Source organism: Oncorhynchus kisutch, linkage group LG24, assembly GCF_002021735.2.
Source record: "Oncorhynchus kisutch isolate 150728-3 linkage group LG24, Okis_V2, whole genome shotgun sequence".
Taxonomy (NCBI): Eukaryota; Metazoa; Chordata; class Actinopteri; order Salmoniformes; family Salmonidae; genus Oncorhynchus; species Oncorhynchus kisutch.
Window position 1 is genome coordinate 37306535 of NC_034197.2, and position 17636 is coordinate 37324170.

At 42.0% G+C, this 17636-nt stretch overlaps 1 protein-coding gene across 1 annotated transcript in view; it reads left to right on the forward strand.

The window, feature by feature from the left end:
• Nucleotides 1-10544: 10544 nt before the first annotated feature.
• The window catches only part of LOC109869562 (protein FAM110A-like), a 31806-nt gene continuing 24714 nt past the window's right edge, over nt 10545-17636 (forward strand). Inside the window, exon 1 of the mRNA XM_020459787.2 lies at nt 10545-10666. The gene's annotated coding sequence lies outside the window, so the exon portion shown is untranslated. The remainder of the gene's footprint in view (nt 10667-17636) is intronic.

Here is a 17636-nt window from a genome sequence, read left to right on the forward strand (position 1 = left end):
GTTACGGTACAGAGTCAATGTGGAGGCTATATACAGGGTGTTACGGTACAGAGTCAATGTGGAGACTATATACAGGGTGTTACGGTACAGAGTCAATGTGGAGGCTATATACAGGGTGTTACGGTACAGAGTCAATGTGGAGACTATATACAGGGGGTACCAGTACCAAGTCAATGTGCAATGGTACAGGTTAGTCAAGTTAATTTGTAAAGTGACTATGCATGGATAATAAACACAGAGTAGCAGCAGTGTTAAAACAAAAGGAGGGGGGGGGGGTGTTAATGTAAATTGTCCAGGAGGCATTTGATGAATTGTTCAGCAGTTTGTTTTTTGTTTTTACTAGGCAAGTCAGTTAAGAACAAATTCTTATTTTCAATGACGGCCTAGGAACAGTGGGTTAACTGCCTGTTCAGGGGCAGAACAACAGATTTTGTACCTTGTGTAGCTTGGGGATTTGAACTTGCAACCTTTCGGTTACTAGTCCAATGCTCTAACCACTAGGCTACCCTGCCGCCCCTTATGGCTTGGGGGTAGAAGCTGTTAAGGAGCCTTTTGGTCCTAGACTTGGCACTCTGGTACTGCTTGACGTGTGGTAGCAGAGAGAACAGTCTGTGACTTGGGTGACTGGAGTCTTTGACCATTTTTTGGGGCCTTCCTCTGACACCTCCTGGTATAGAGGTCCTGGATGTCAGGAAGCTTGGCACCTGTGATGTACTGGGCTGTACGCACTACCCTCTGTAGCGCCTTACGGAAACATGGCCAAATCCTTTACAATTCTTACACTGCAGTGGCACCAACCACACCAGGAATTCTCTTCAGTTATTCAACCTGAACATCCGTCGTCACCCCTGAGATGACTGCTTTGACGGGTGTCTCTACTCCGAACTTCAAAACACAAAACTTCTGTTGTTTTCCGATTCTTTTGAGGCCCACTGCAATCTTCCTCTGTTCTTCAGAAATACAATAAATCAGAATAAGACCACTCCTGGTAACTCTGACAGACTCCACTTTCCCCAGCGCATACTTCGCAATATTTGACACCTCAAACGGGTTTCCCACATATGCATCCTTACTCAACAAACGATTCCCAACAAGAAGCAATTCATTATCATTCACACACATATCCTCCACTCCAATTTTAGACAATTTCCCTTTATGTTCCAGTTTTCCATACTACTATTGTCCACTCAGAACATTCGTCTTCACCAAATTTTCTCGATGCGCTGCTTGATTCCAACTCAGCATCCAATCACCTCGCGGAACGCAACCAACCCTTACTAGCGGTTCTGCCACATTGATTAGTGACAGGTGTGGGTATTTAAGGATGGGGAAGGAGATGCAGTCCCGCCTCTGCTGGAAGGGGATTGGACAGGGGATGGTGGTTGGTGATCGGGTGAGGGGACTGTCAGTCAGGATAGGGGTAATTCGACCACAGCCCTCGACATTGTTTCCTCATGTTGTCAAACTTGTTTTGGTTTTTATTTGCCTCAGAGTTTTAGTGGAACTGAAATGGGTGGATATGGAATTGTGTGTTTTCTGTGTGTCAATGTTTCCATTCTGTCATATTCCAGAGTGTGAAAGTAAGAGAACTCTGCTATTATCAAACCCTAAAGAACTCTCTGTGATTAGGTTCTCTGGGATGCTCGTGTGCTCCTGGGGCATTTTCAGCTCACATGTCAGAAACTCAAACCAAATATGATGTTTCTTCAGCTCTAGTGTGGACTGTGTCCCTGTTTTGCCTGAGAGTCTGTCTGTTTTGTGTCATGTCATCGGTTTGTGAGTTGATGTTATTTTCTTGTCTGACCTGTTTTTATCTCTCTGCTCTGGATTACTGTAACTTACTGTCATTTTTCTTTATGCTCAATAATAGTTCATGGACAGTAATTGCTTGTTGTGGTATGTTTAACACAAATTAGACTCCTTGGTGTTAAGGAAGCATGATTTATGCTAGATCCCAAGAATTAAAGATTCCAATAATTAGATTATTGATATCCAAGAAAAGTGTTGTGGTTATGTAATGCAATAAAAATAACACCAAAACAATGACATTACTTTTAACCTGCATTTATACATACGTGCTACAAATACCAGGGAAGAACAAAGAAAAGGAGAAAACCAAGGTTGTGAGTCAGACAGAAGCCCACAGAGAGAGGAGCTGTCAGCTGTAACAGAGTACCAGCATCCTGGCCTGGCCTTCAGACCCGGCTACACAGCCTGAGAACACAAGGAAACCAGCAGTATAAATAACTGTTAAGGCCTGATTGAGTAGAGAAATAAAAACAACCCCACAGGTCCAGTGCTTTCAGGAAGTATTCACACCCCTTGACTTATTCTACATTTTGTTGTGTTACAGCATGAATTTAAAATGGATTAAATTAAGATTTTTTTGTTACTGGCCTACACACAATACCCCATCATGTTAAAGTGGAATTATGTTTTTAGAAATGTTTACAAATTAATATAAAATGAAAAGTTTAAATGTCTTAAGTATTCAGTAAATATTCAGTAAGTATTCAACCCCTGTGTTATGGCCCAAATAAGTTCAGGAGTAAAAATGTGCTTAACAAGTCACACAGTAAATTGCATGGACTCACTCTTTGTGCAGTAATGGTGTTTAACCTCTATGGGATGGGTGTCCCTAACCCGGGACAGTGGTTGCTAACATGCGCTAATGTGACTAGAATTATGTGGTATACAACAGCCAACTTTCCGGGACATAAACATGTCTTATATGGGCAGAAAGCTTAAATTATTGTTAATCTAACTGCAGTGTCAAATTAACAGTAGCTATTACAGTGAGAAAATGCCATGCTATTGTTTGAGGAGAGTGCACATCAACAAAATGTTTATCACAGAAACTGGTTTGATACATTCACCTCTGAAGGTAAATCATGTACGTACATTCAGTAATCTTGCTCTGATTTGTCATCCTGAGGGTCCCAGAGATAAAATATAGCATAGTTTTGTTTGATAAAATCTATCTTTATGTTCAAATGTAGGAACTGGGTTCTACAGTTTGACCCCACTGCTGTCTCTGGCTCCACACCCACCCCGCCCGGCCATCTAGATGTGTGAAGGTTAGTGTCTTTTCTATTGAGAAGCTAATGATCCGTCATGTATGACATTCCTGGGAGTGTGTAAACTTAAATGTTTTATTACCATAGCATTTTGCATGTTCTCTATAGTTATGTACTTGCAAATGTATCAATTGACCAATTCGGCACATTTGGGCAAACTCCTGGCAGACTTGATACAAAATATTGTGCAGTAATGTAATTCTTCACTGGATCCATGAAACTTTACACACACATTGCTGCAGCTGGTGGGCATAATCTACATCTTACACCTAGACTCCTATCTGAAAGTATGACCTTTCTCTTGCATTTCAAAATGATAAAAAAATATATTAAAAATGCCTTTTTTTTACTAGGCAGGTCAGTTAAGAACAAATTCTTATTTTCAATGACGGCCTAGGAACAGTGGGTTAACTGCCTGTTCAAGGGCAGAACGACAGATTTTGTACCTTGTTAGCTTGGGGATTTGAACTTGCAACCTTTCAGTTACTAATCCAATGCTCTAACCACTAGGCTACACATGCCACCCCGCATGTTTTTTGGTTTGTATAATCTTTTACCAGATCTAATGTGTTATATTCTCCTACATTAAATTCACATTTCCACAAAATTCTAAGTGCTTCCTTTCAAATGGTATCAAGAATATGCATATCCTTGCTTCAGGTCCAGAGCTACAGGCAGTTTGATTTGGGTATGTCATTTTAAGCGAAAACTGAAAAAAAAGGGTACCTCACTTCTGTACCCCACACATACAATTATCGGTAAGGTCCCTCACCTCTGTATCCCACACATACAATTATCGGTAAGGTCCCTCACCTCTGTACCCCACACATACAATTATCGGTAAGGTCCCTCACCTCTGTACCCCACACATACAATTATCGGTAAGGTCCCTCACCTCTGTACCCCACACATACAATTATCGGTAAGGTCCCTCACCTCTGTATCCCACACATACAATTATCGGTAAGGTCCCTCACCTCTGTATCCCACATATACAATTATCGGTAAGGTCCCTCACCTCTGTATCCCACACATACAATTATCGGTAAGGTCCCTCACCGCTGTATCCCACACATACAATTATCGGTAAGGTCCCTCACCTCTGTACCCCACACATACAATTATCGGTAAGGTCCCTCACCTCTGTACCCCACACATACAATTATCGGTAAGGTCCCTCACCTCTGTACCCCACACATACAATTATCGGTAAGGTCCCTCACCTCTGTATCCCACACATACAATTATCGGTAAGGTCCCTCACCTCTGTATCCCACACATACAATTATCGGTAAGGTCCCTCACCTCTGTATCCCACACATACAATTATCGGTAAGGTCCCTCACCTCTGTACCCCACACATACAATTATCGGTAAGGTCCCTCACCTCTGTACCCCACACATACAATTATCGGTAAGGTCCCTCACCTCTGTACCCCACACATACAATTATCGGTAAGGTCCCTCAGTCGAGCAGTGAATTTTAAACACAGATTCAACCATGAAGGAAACTTCTCAGGGATTTTATCATGAGGCCAATGGTGACTTTAAAACAGTTATAGAGAGTGTAATGGCTGTGATAGGAGAAAACTGAGGATGGATCAACGATATTGTAGTTACTTCCCAATACTAACCTAAATGACAGAGTGAAAAGTAGTTAACCATTACAGATAAAAAATATTCCAAAACAACAACAAACAAACAAACAAACAAAACAAAATATTCTGTGGTAAAGAAATTAACTTCATGTCCTGAATATAAAGAGTAATGTTGTACCACTCTTCATATTTTCAAGCATGGTGGTGGCTGCATTATGTTATGGGTATGCTTGTCACTGGCAAGGACTAGGGAGCACAGGCAAAATCAGAGAGGAAAACCTGGTTCAATCTGCTTTCCAACAGACACTGGGAGACAAATTAACCTTTCAGCAGGACAATATCCTAAAACACAAGACCAAATATACACTGGAGTTGCTTACCAAGACAGCATTGAATGTTCAAGAGTGGCCTAGTTACAGTGTTCACTTAAATCGGCTTGGAAATCTATGGCAAGACTTGAAAATGGCTGTCTAGCAATGATCAACAACAAACTTGACAGAGCTTGAAGAATTTAGATAATAATAATGTGCAAGTATTGTACAATCCAGGTGTGCAAAGAGATTTAACCAGAATGAATCACAGCTGTAATCGCTGCCAAAGGTGATTCTAACATGTATTGACTCAGGGGTGTGAATACTTATGTAAATTAGATATTTGTGTATTTCTTTTATTTACAATAAATTTACAAACATTTCTAAAAACACGTTTTTCATTATGGGGTATTGTGTGTAGATGGGTGAGAACATGTTGAATTCAGGCTGTAAGAACAGAATGGGAAATGATAGGAAATGTCAAGGGGTATGAATACTTTCTGAAGGCACTGTAGACAAGGGAGCAACAGGCCACACACATCAAAAGAGGTCCAATTAGATACGTACCAAAACATTATGATTTTCCAAATTACATTATGCCAGATTACATTATGTCAGATTACATTATGTCAGGTTACATTATGTCAGGTTACAGCGGATGCCTACGACTGATGTTGCCTGCTGATGCCTGCTGATAGAAAACCTGAGACTGGAATGCTGAAGCCTACCACAGGCTACCAAGGGAGAGTGCAGTGCCAGCCAGTAGGCTTTGCTTGACTTGATTTGGTCAATGCCCTGCCCCTGATCATATCTCTACAATGGAAAGGATTCATCCTTTCTTTCCTCCTCTTACTTCTAATGAAAACCGATTGCCTCTGTGAAAAACACTCAAGTTTACTCCGCCTAGACTTTTCCCCCTCCTGTCAATTGTTGTCTTCCTTTATCCTTGATTGCATTCTTTACAAACTCAGGACTCCTATTCATTGAAATCATGATACCAGGATGAGTCTGAAATATGATTCAAATTAATTAACTTTTCTCACATTGTTTTGGACATCAAATCATATTTGTCACAAGCACCAAATACAACAGAACACTGAAATGCTTTACTTACAAGCACTTAACCATAAATCTACTTATTCATTACTGTACAACTGAATGCATCTTCTGCATTTTAACCCAACCCCTCTGAATCACAGAGGTGGAACCTCAACATCCACAGCACACGGGGAACAGTGGGTTTACTGCCTTGCTCAGGGGCAGATTTTCACCTCGGGGATTCGATCCAGCAACCTTTTGGTTACTGGCCCAATGCTCTAGGCTACCTTTCCGCCCCTGATCATGTGTTGTCCTAAAACCCACTAACCATCGTTGAGGGCCAAGATTATGAGATACAGGAAGAGATACATAAATCTTCTTATCACAACACCCAACTAATTACGTATTAGTGAGATGCGGGCGGGGCTGGTTCATGCGAGGGCAGCTCTCTGGAACCAATATAAAAACACTGTTGTCTGCCAGGGGGTTAAAAGAAACAGCCAAGTTGAAGGAAGTGACCACACTGTGTTTCCACAGAGGGATTTCCTCCTTAGTGTTGTCCAGCTCCGGGTCAGCAGGGAACAGTGATGAGGTTCCTTCCAGTTAACTGGAAGTCATTGAATAACACAATCATCTGGCTACGGTGCATTGCAATAGCTAGGCCCCCAAGTGTTTTATTGGTCCTCGACTGGATGTGTGTGTGGGTGGAAAACATGCTGGATTCATCCTTTGTGTTGCCTAAGAGAGGAACTAGCTTGGAAATCTGTCTCAGTTTGAGCATGATATTTAACAGTAAGGAAATACTGTGTCTTTTTAACCTTTTTTAACCTTTCCAAACACTGTATTTCTCACATATTTGTAAAGAATGTCCAATGTTTAGGGGTCCAGAAGTGAGAGAGAAAACAGCTAAAGATCATACAATTATGGAACCCGCAAAAATGAACATCTGCCTGTCACTGATGTACAGTAGTTTCTACTGAGGAGGAAGTACAGTACTATACATTCCTATCCTCGTTAGACGCATTTAGCCATACAGATTACATAACATAACAAGGCTTTTAACTTTTGCTTCACTAAATGACCTAAAATCCCCAGCATTTCCCTTTATCATACATTAAGTCTCCTCTCGGTCTACTGAGCATTGACACGAGCTCTGTCCCGGTTTGGAGGGGGGAGATACTGTATGTGTTACACCATGAAGAGGGTTTGGCAGACAGGACCAAGTCCTTTGTCTACAGTGGTTCTCTGAGACCTGTCCTCTCTGCCCGTCCTCCCTCCTCCTGACAGATTCAACTGCTGTGCACAATGGCCTTGAGTGTGGGTGTCAGTAATGAGGACTATTAAGGCTGGTGTCCGAGGTGGGTGGTGTCGTCAACATCAGCACTGACACTCCTCTTTCCATGCCCGTCCATCATACTCATCCTGATGCCCTCCACTGTTTTGTGGCTAGTTAACGAGTTGAAGCTACAGACGTGGGCAATAGGGCAAATGTTACTATAGGATAGAGGCTACATTACCTTTTAATTCTATACATCTCTTCATTCTATACATCTCTTCATTCAATACATCTCTTCATTCAATACATCTCTTCATTCTATACATCTCTTCATTCAATACATCTCTTCATTCAATACATCTCTTCATTCTATACATCTCTTCATTCAATACATCTCTTCATTCAATACATCTCTTCATTCTATACATCTCTTCATTCAATACATCTCTTCATTCTATACATCTCTTCATTCTATACATCTCTTCATTCAATACATCTCTTCATTCAATACATCTCTTCATTCTACACACCTCTTCAGTCAATACATCTCTTCAGTCAATACATCTCTTCAGTCAATACACCTCTTCAGTCAATACATCTCTTCAGTCAATACATCTCTTCAGTCAATACACCTCTTCAGTCAATACACCTCTTCAGTCAATACATCTCTTCAGTCAATACATCTCTTCAGTCAATACACCTCTTCAGTCAATACACCTCTTCAGTCAATACATCTCTTCAGTCAATACACCTCTTCAGTCAATACATCTCTTCATTCAATACATCTCTTCAGTCAATACATCTCTTCAGTCAATACACCTCTTCAGTCAATACACCTCTTCAGTCAATACATCTCTTCAGTCAATACACCTCTTCAGTCAATACATCTCTTCATTCAATACATCTCTTCAGTCAATACATCTCTTCAGTCAATACATCTATTCAGTCAATACATCTCTTCAGTCAATACATCTCTTCAGTCAATACATCTATTCAGTCAATAAGGTAAAGGTAAAGGTAAGGTAAAATACTGGTTGTATTTGGTGTATGTGAGATTTATTTGATAGATGCATCCATGAGCCATCTGCAGTGAGTATCTGATACCACCCCCCCCCCCACCCCCCCACCCCACACACACACACACACACTCTCTCTCTCTCTCTCTCTCTCCTATTCCTTATCCTGTCTAATCTTTGATGTGGCAAACATACCAATTAAATCATCTTTGTTGTGTGAGAGTCTTTTAGGCCCCCCTGAGGGTCTTCTAGGCCCCCTTATTCAAAGGTTTTTGCTTCTCTTCCCAAATTGAATAACGGAAGCAAGAAATATATTAATGTAGGTTTCTGCTGAGAAGAATAAATGTATTTTTTCCCACAGGAACAGAGAAGCAAGTGTTCTTTCCTCTTTCCTATGTGTTACACACGTAAATAATGGGGAGAGAGAAAAACACTTCACTATCTTCTTTGAGTCTAGGTCATCTTGAATTAGTTAATTTATGCAGTTTGTTGCCAAAACATTAGATCATCAGTCCGCTTGGTCCCCACCGGATACAGGATTCAGAGAATGTACATACACACACACACACACGCACACACACACACACACACACACACACACACACACACACACACACACACACACACACACACACACACACACACACACACACACACACACACACACACACACACACACACACACACACACACACAAACACAACTTTGTCATCAATGTGAACTCTCTGTGCAGCACTCTCCATCTTTGCTGGCAGGTGTCCAAGTGGGCAAATACTTTAGCAGCTGTTTTAAATAGCTTCATGTTGATAAGACAGACAGACAATTATGGCGACTATGGGAGCTTCAAGGACACAAACGTTCCGGTTCATGAAGGAATGACTCGCTTTAAATCCGATAAACCCAGAGAAACATGGTGACAAACTGTTTGACATCCTTTTTGATAGTTATTTGTTTGTGTAAAATGAAATGGTTTAGGATAAGTGTAGCCGCTACTCTTGCTATTGTCAACGACACGGAGTCTACAAAACATTAGGAACACCTTCCTATTGTTGCATTTTGCTCTCAGAACAGCCTCTATTTGTCAGGTCACGGACTCTAGAAGGTGTCAAAGGCCTTCCACAGGGATGCTGGCCCATGTTGATCCCAATGCTTCCCACAGTTGTGTCAAGTTGTCTGAATGTCATTTGGGTGGTGGACCATTCTTGATACACATGGGAAACTGTTGAGCGTAAAAAACTCAGCAGCGAAGAAGTTCTTGGCACAAACCGGTGTGCCTGGCACCTACTACCATACCCCGTTCAAAGGCACTTCAATATGTTGTCTTTCCCATTCACCCTCTGAATGGCACATATACACAATCCATGTCTCGATTCTCTCAGGGTTTAAAAATCCTTCTTTAACCCGTCTCCTCCCCTTCATCTACACTGATTTGAAGTGGATTTAACCAGTGACATCAATTATGGATCATAGCTTTCACCTGGATTCACCTGGTCAGTCTGTCATGGAAAGAGCAGGTGTTCCTAATGTTTTGTACACGCAGTGTATATCAGTTGGCTGTGTCCTTGTGACATTACCTGGTCAGGTGAGAAGCATGAAATGTCAACATCATGACAATTTTTTAAATCATTCCACAACAAGGTTCTTGTTTGGCAAATTATTTGAGTTGTGCAACTTTGTGTTGATAAAACAAAATGAATCTTTCTTTTTCACTTTCACTCTTTTTGACTGTCTTGTGGCACATCATACAACAACTAAATACCCTAATCTATCTATGGGGTATGAATGGGTGAACAGATGGTGGACTGGATTTCTTTGTGGCATCTGAAAATGTATCTGATTATAAAAAATGTGAGTCCTGCAACTTTTGTCACAAGGCTTTCATTGTAGAGAGCGGTCTCCTAGCAGCCAGAGATGCATCTTCCAAACTGGGAACTGACCAATAGCGGGATTGTGGACATACCAAATTGGGACGTTATGAGGGGTGAATGAAATACCATGCTTTGGAAGAGATGCAGTATTTACAATAGGTAGTCCTAATCTAAAGAAATACCATCGCATATATCCTTAAAAACACAGATATGTATGAAACTGGTACGATTTATTTTGTATCCTTGAAGACAAATTACCGCGTGCTTTTATTATATTGCCAGTGAATGATCTTGAGTTGGTATCTTCCGCGCCAAAGTTGAATTCCCAGACCGATCTACAACCACACCGATATTTACTTTCTATTCCGTTATCATACTCATCTGGAAATCCCTTTACAGATACATCATTTTACTGTAACTAGCTAGCTAAATAATCGGGAAAGATTATCCTAACAAATTGATAAACCACTCAGAAGCCCATTGTGAGTAAATTATCTACGTTATTTATACGCATTCAAATTCAGCTTGCTTAAACCAGAATGAATGGCATAATCTAGGCATGGATCTCTTTATCTAGAAAGTTGGGTTCCATAACAATATTATTTTCATGTGATCGTACAACTTTCCCCCAGCAAATTGACTCAAGGGAAACGTGTAAAAGAAGTCCGCATGTGTTGTTGTTCTTTGTGATGAAACAGGTGTGTCCGCCAACTGACTTGTGGGACTGGATAGGTGACCTGTGTGCCTGGTGGATCACAGAACTAGGCTAATTCCAAACCTTACTTTATGATGTATTCTATGCGGCTTCAACCCTTCAATTGTCATATGAATCCTATATAATTTTCTCAACGATTGACAGAGCCATGGGGGGTCCAAGAAACCCAAAGGTCGTCACAGTTAGATTTTTTTATTTAAAAAAAAATCTGGCATCTATCTGGAGACCTATGTTTAATTCCCAGAAATCAGGAGAGAGGTTATGGGCGTTACCTCCACGGAGGGTATTAGGAAGTGGGTCGCTAATGAATGGGGTGTGGGGGACTAGGCTCGGCCTTCTTCTCATTGTTGGTTTATTTACACTCTGATTTCTGTGTAAGGGCTAAAGTTCCCCTAGGGGAAAGAAGCCAGTGTTTGGGAGATATTGTCCAGGAAGCAGTGGTCCTTTCCTGTATTGCTCTGGTTGCTGGCTGCTTTTCCTTTGAAATTAAATCAGGACCTTGTCTCAGAGTAAACTAAGTCTTATGTTGTCATCAGACCTTGTGTTTGTGTCTGAGCCAGAAATCAGGAACAGGGATTTATGTGGCGCAGCATACTGAATGCTGCTCTACTTATGAATGAACGGGCCATTACCGATGCTGCTCTACTTATGAATGAACGGGCCATTACCGATGCTGCTCTACTTATGAATGAACGGGCCATTACCGATGCTGCTCTACTTATGAATGAACGGGCCATTACCGATGCTGCTCTACTTATGAATGAACGGGCCATTACCGATGCTGCTCTACTTATGAATGAACGGGCCATTACCGATGCTGCTCTACTTATGAATGAACGGGCCATTACCGATGCTGCTCTACTTATGAATGAACGGGCCATTACCGATGCTGCTCTACTTATGAATGAACGGGCCATTACCGATGCTGCTCGCTCAGGTGAAGAAATTACAGAACATGCTTACATGTTAAAATCCATTGGAAAAGGAACCATGGCACATTGTTACTGCAGAAATCCATTGGAAAAGGAACCATGGCACATTGTTACTGCAGAAATCCATTGGAAAAGGAACCATGGCACATTGTTACTGCAGAAATCCATTGGAAAAGGAACCATGGCACATTGTTACTGCAGAAATCCATTGGAAAAGGAACCATGGCACATTGTTACTGCAGAAATCCATTGTGCATTATCAAACAGTGACATTCAACAGTTGTCTGTCTGATAACAACAAACCTCTTCCTTGTCATTTTCTTTCTTAATAATTCCCACCCGGAATACTCCCCTTTTGTTTGCAATCTTGAAAAGCCTGCTGACTACTTCCTCAATAGTGGTGAAACTAGATACCTACGTATGTTTTCTTAACCTTTCTAAGAATGTTTTAGGAACCCCCACAGCAGAGCTTTATTACATCCTGGTACACACAGACAAGTTCTAGCAGTGCATCGATATGGATGTTCTTTAGAATTCAGAATGGGCAGAGCACTAAACTGAGTCACCAGCATCCCCCTCACACTACAATCCCACTGGGTGTTTGAGTCATTTTCCCCAGGAAGTTGGATTTGCACGCTGACTTGTTTTTTTAAAGAGAGAAGTCAATTGTTGTACTTTATTTAGTAGTGAATTTTATCAACAGGTGTATCCCTCTTCACACGTATCTCTGGTCTGTCGGCCACAAATCCAGACAGATTGATGTCAGGGGTGTTATGGGTAACATTACAGTTAGTCTGGTAAAAAAGCATGAGCTGACGCACGACCAACGTTTAGTAGAGGTGCTGACTAACGGAGAGTAAACTGTAGAAAAAGAAAGTCACACACTATACATGCTCCTGTCCCACACTATACATGCTCCTGTCACACACTATACATGTTCCTGTCCCACACTATACATGCTCCTGTCCCACACTATACATGCTCCTGTCCCACACTATACATGCTCCTGTCCCACACTATACATGCTCCTGTCCCACACTATACATGCTCCTGTCCCACACTATACATGCTCCTGTCACACACTATACATGCTCCTGTCACACACTATACATGTTCCTGTCCCACACTATACATGCTCCTGTCCCACACTATACATGCTCCTGTCCCACACTATACATGTTCCTGTCCAGCACTATACATGCTCCTGTCACACACTATACATGCTCCTATCACACACTATACATGCTCCTGTCCCACACTATACATGCTCCTGTCCCACACTATACATGCTCCTGTCCCACACTATACATGCTCCTGTCCCACACTATACATGTTCCTGTCCCGCACTATACATGTTCCTGTCCCACACTATACATGCTCCTGTCCCACACTATACATGCTCCTGTCCCACACTATACATGTTCCTGTCCCGCACTATACATGTTCCTGTCCCGCACTATACATGCTCCTGTCACACACTATACATGCTCCTGTCACACACTATACATGCTCCTGTCCCACACTATACATGCTCCTGTCACACACTATACATGCTCCTGTCACACACTATACATGCTCCTGTCACACACTATACATGCTCCTGTCACACACTATACATGCTCCTGTCCCACACTATACATGCTCCTGTCCCACACTATACATGTTCCTGTCCCGCACTATACATGTTCCTGTCCCGCACTATACATGCTCCTGTCCCACACTATACATGCTCCTGTCACACACTATACATGCTCCTGTCCCAACATTATTTACTGGGTAAACCTAACCAACATTTCAGCAGTGCCTTGAATAGCCACACAAATATAATGACATGTTGTCTTTGGGGTTACATCGTCTACCAGACCAGATTGCATAATATCAACATGTAATTAACAATCTGGGTTAGTGAAGTTATTACACTTCTTGTTTGGAACCGCACCAGGTGACCTTCTGGCCTATGAGCTCAGACTTGATTAAAAAAGAGACGACATCAAATTGTAATTTACTAAAACGCCGTTCTCTGCTCCAATTTACATAGCAGGAAAGGGATGTAGTAGACTATCAGAAAGAGTTTTGGGTGGTTTGTCTGTTTTTGGGATGGGATAGGACAACTCCCACATTGCTGATAGAGTAATAGTTTTGGGTGGTTTGTCTGTTTTTGGGATGGGATAGGACAACTCCCACATTGCTGGTGGGGTAATAGTTTTGGGTGGTTTGTCTGTTTTTGGGATGGGATAGGACAACTCCCACATTGCTGGTGGGGTAATAGTTTTGTAAAGATGTTAGTCTGTTCCCTCAGGGGCTGACTGGATGTCAGGTTGCCCTGTTCTCTGACTTATTCTGCTTGTTGTCAGTGCTGTTACTGACTATCTGCTGCTGACTATCTGCTGCTGACTATCTGCCTTATCTACCATGTGATGAGATCGGCTTACGTTGCCAGCCAAGTAATCTACCAGTCCACACACCACCTCCACAGCATTATGCAACTTTATTTAAACCAAACTGTCAGATTTAAATAACAGATTGTTAGTGAGCGTATGCACACATTCACACCATGCCACTCGTAAAACATCCATACAAACTCCCAACGCTGCCCTTTCCAAATGATTTGTTGTGATCACTGTGGGGTCTGATGACCCCTCACCCTCCCAATAGGAACACTTTGGAATGGGGTCAGACTGACTCTCTGCATGTGAGGGCACTTGACACTGAGCTGAGGCAGGGTAAAAAAAAAAACGTGTGGGGCCAGTGGATCTCGTCAGTCACTAGTAACTTCTCAGCGCATATTTGCATTCCAGTTCAACATTTACCTGCTCTATCGCAATCTACCATTGAAAACCATTGATGACTACGTGTGGAAAAGTCATAGTATTTTGTATTTGAGAAATATGATTGACTGTTCATTCAAGCAGCACCACGCTACCAAGAGCCACAACTTCTCGAGCCGGCGAACAGTACAGAATTTGATACTTCACACCAATGATTTATATAGACACTAGATGATCGATAGAGGGGCGCTGTGTCGAAGCAGCCGTGCCTCCATCTTGGCACTCCCTCACGTTGGAAAGAATTTTTACATTTTTCCCTTTTTTTTTATTTCACCTTTATTTAACCAGGTAGGCCAGTTGAGAACACTTTTATTTAACCAGGTAGGCCAGTTGAGAACACCTTTATTTAACCAGGTAGGCCAGTTGAGAACACCTTTATTTAACCAGGTAGGCCAGTTGAGAACACCTTTATTTAACCAGGTAGGTTAGTTGAGAACACCTTTATTTAACTAGGCAAGTCAGTTAAGAACAAATTCTTATTTTCAATGATGGTCTATGGGTTAATTGCCTGTTCAGGGGCAGAACGACAGATTTGTACCTTGTCGGCTCTGGGATTTGAACTTGCAACCTTCCGGTTACTAGTCCAACGCTCTAACCACTAGGCTACCCTGCCGCCTCTACACTCTAACCACTAGGCTACCCTGCCGCCTCTACACTCTAACCACTAGGCTACCCTGCCGCCTCTACACTCTAACCACTAGGCTACCCTGCCGCCTCTACACTCTAACCACTAGGCTACCCTGCCGCCTCTACACTCTAACCACTAGGCTACCCTGCCGCCTCTACACTCGAACCACTAGGCTACCCTGCCGCCTCTACACTCTAACCACTAGGCTACCCTGCCGCCTCTACACTCTAACCACTAGGCTACCCTGCCGCCTCTACACTCTAACCACTAGGCTACCCTGCCGCCTCTACACTCTAACCACTAGGCTACCCTGCCGCCTCTACACTCTAACCACTAGGCTACCCTGCCGCCTCTACACTCTAACCACTAGGCTACCCTGCCGCCTCTACACTCTAACCACTAGGCTACCCTGCCACCTCTACACTCTAACCACTAGGCTACCCTGCCGGGTACAGTATGCTAGCCAAAACAAATGTTCAAGTGTATTTTTGTAGCTTTAATTTTGTAGACTATCAACAGTAGCTAGTATATTTGCTAGTATGTTCACTATTGACGGTTTACTTTTGTAAATCACTTTCTCTGAAATAAATAATCTCAGCGAATAGATTGAGGGGTGATTTTTTTTGCTCAGGGGAGGACAGTTTGCATGTGCTGTGTGAACCAACAATTTATATAAATCCTGGATTGCTGATGCCTATGTATTGGCCATTGAGATGCTTTGAAGCCATTGGTCGGCCATATTGGCACTCCCCAGGAAGAGCAGTCCTCCATAGGAATGAATGGAATTCTACACTATTTCAATTCAATGTTTCACAGACAGAAAGAAAAAAAAAATACTGTAAGGAAAATATTTTAATATTTTTTTTTCATTTTATGTTTAGATAACATAATATAATTTAAAAGTATGCATTAAGGTGTCTTTATTTAAATAAATGTGGCAAATGCTACGCTTTATCTTGGCCAGGTCGCAGTTGTAAATGAGAACTTGTTCTCAACTAGCCTACCTGGTTAAATACAGGTGAAATAAAAATAAATATATATCGGAACAGAATTGTCTTAAAGGGGCAGCGTCCTATTTTGAAAACAACTCTTTAAATGACATCATTTTACAAAAATGTATGCAATTAAATAATACACTAATATACCACCCCACTCAGTTTGAAGTTGTCTTTGCATCTCTCTTGTCTTGCATCAGAGGTAAGCCAAACAGAAGTTAGGAGTATGGTAGTGATGATGACGTGCCTAAATGGATAGCTAAATCTTTGACTCTGAAGCACAAGATTACAGAGGGTCATTTTGTGCTGACTTTTGCCATCTACTGAATAATAAAAAATAAATCAATGCTGTTTTCAGTTATGCATTGAAGATGATTTTGTGTGGAAAACGAGTCACAGGTACAGTTACATTTCCCTTTGTCTTGATCATTTTTTCAGGTCTTGCGTTTCTAGGTGCACGTTTTCCCCTTTGCCTCCCTTTCCAGTGTTTTAACTTGCGACTCGTGATGTTATGTGCCAGAACAAGATGCTAGAGGCCGTGCCAACTTCGACCAAGATCACAATCATTCACCGACACTAGGGACAGACAGACTTCTCTTGTCTGATTCTCTGGTGTTTTGAAATGCTGTTCAGCTCCAGGTCTGTGAGGAATGTGTGCAGGATCTCTGGTGTCTGCTCTGCTCTCCACCTTCCAAAGACAATCCTCCAGATGGAGGCTGGGACCTTCCTTTCGTTCATTACCAAAGGGACCGTTGACCAACTGAGCTGTGTGTTTAAACAGTGAGCTGTGTGTTTAAACAGTGAGCTGTGTGTTTAAACAGTGAGCTGTGTGTTTAAACAGTGAGCTGTGTGTTTAAACAGTGAGCTGTGTGTTTAAACAGTGAGCTGTGTGAGCTGCTCTGTGTTATTGGTTCACGCTGTGTCTCCTGGGTTCGAAGTGGGAGTCGGACCGTTAGGGTATTAAAACTGAGAGGTAGGCAGGGAGTCAACTCTCCATGGCAACTATTCACGTCTTCACGTGAACTTGTGCTATTGTGCAAAGTATCTCTTCACTTGGTGTTTTGGCTCTATTTGTGCCAGACTCTTTGTAGAGTTTTATCTCTCAAAGGAATGGTCATACTGTAATCCACTGGCAGTGTGCTGCTGTTACAATACCTGTGACTGTTCACCTTGTGGGTCTGTTGCAGGTCATTGACCCCGATAAGCTAACTGAAAGACATTTGAATTTGAACTGTAGTGTATCATAGGCAAATTTACAATGAATGCAAATGTGAGTAGATAACAAGGTACGTTTTATTGCGTCATTATAGTGCTGTTATGTTTCAGGTCTTTCATTTCTCCATAGTTAGCTGGA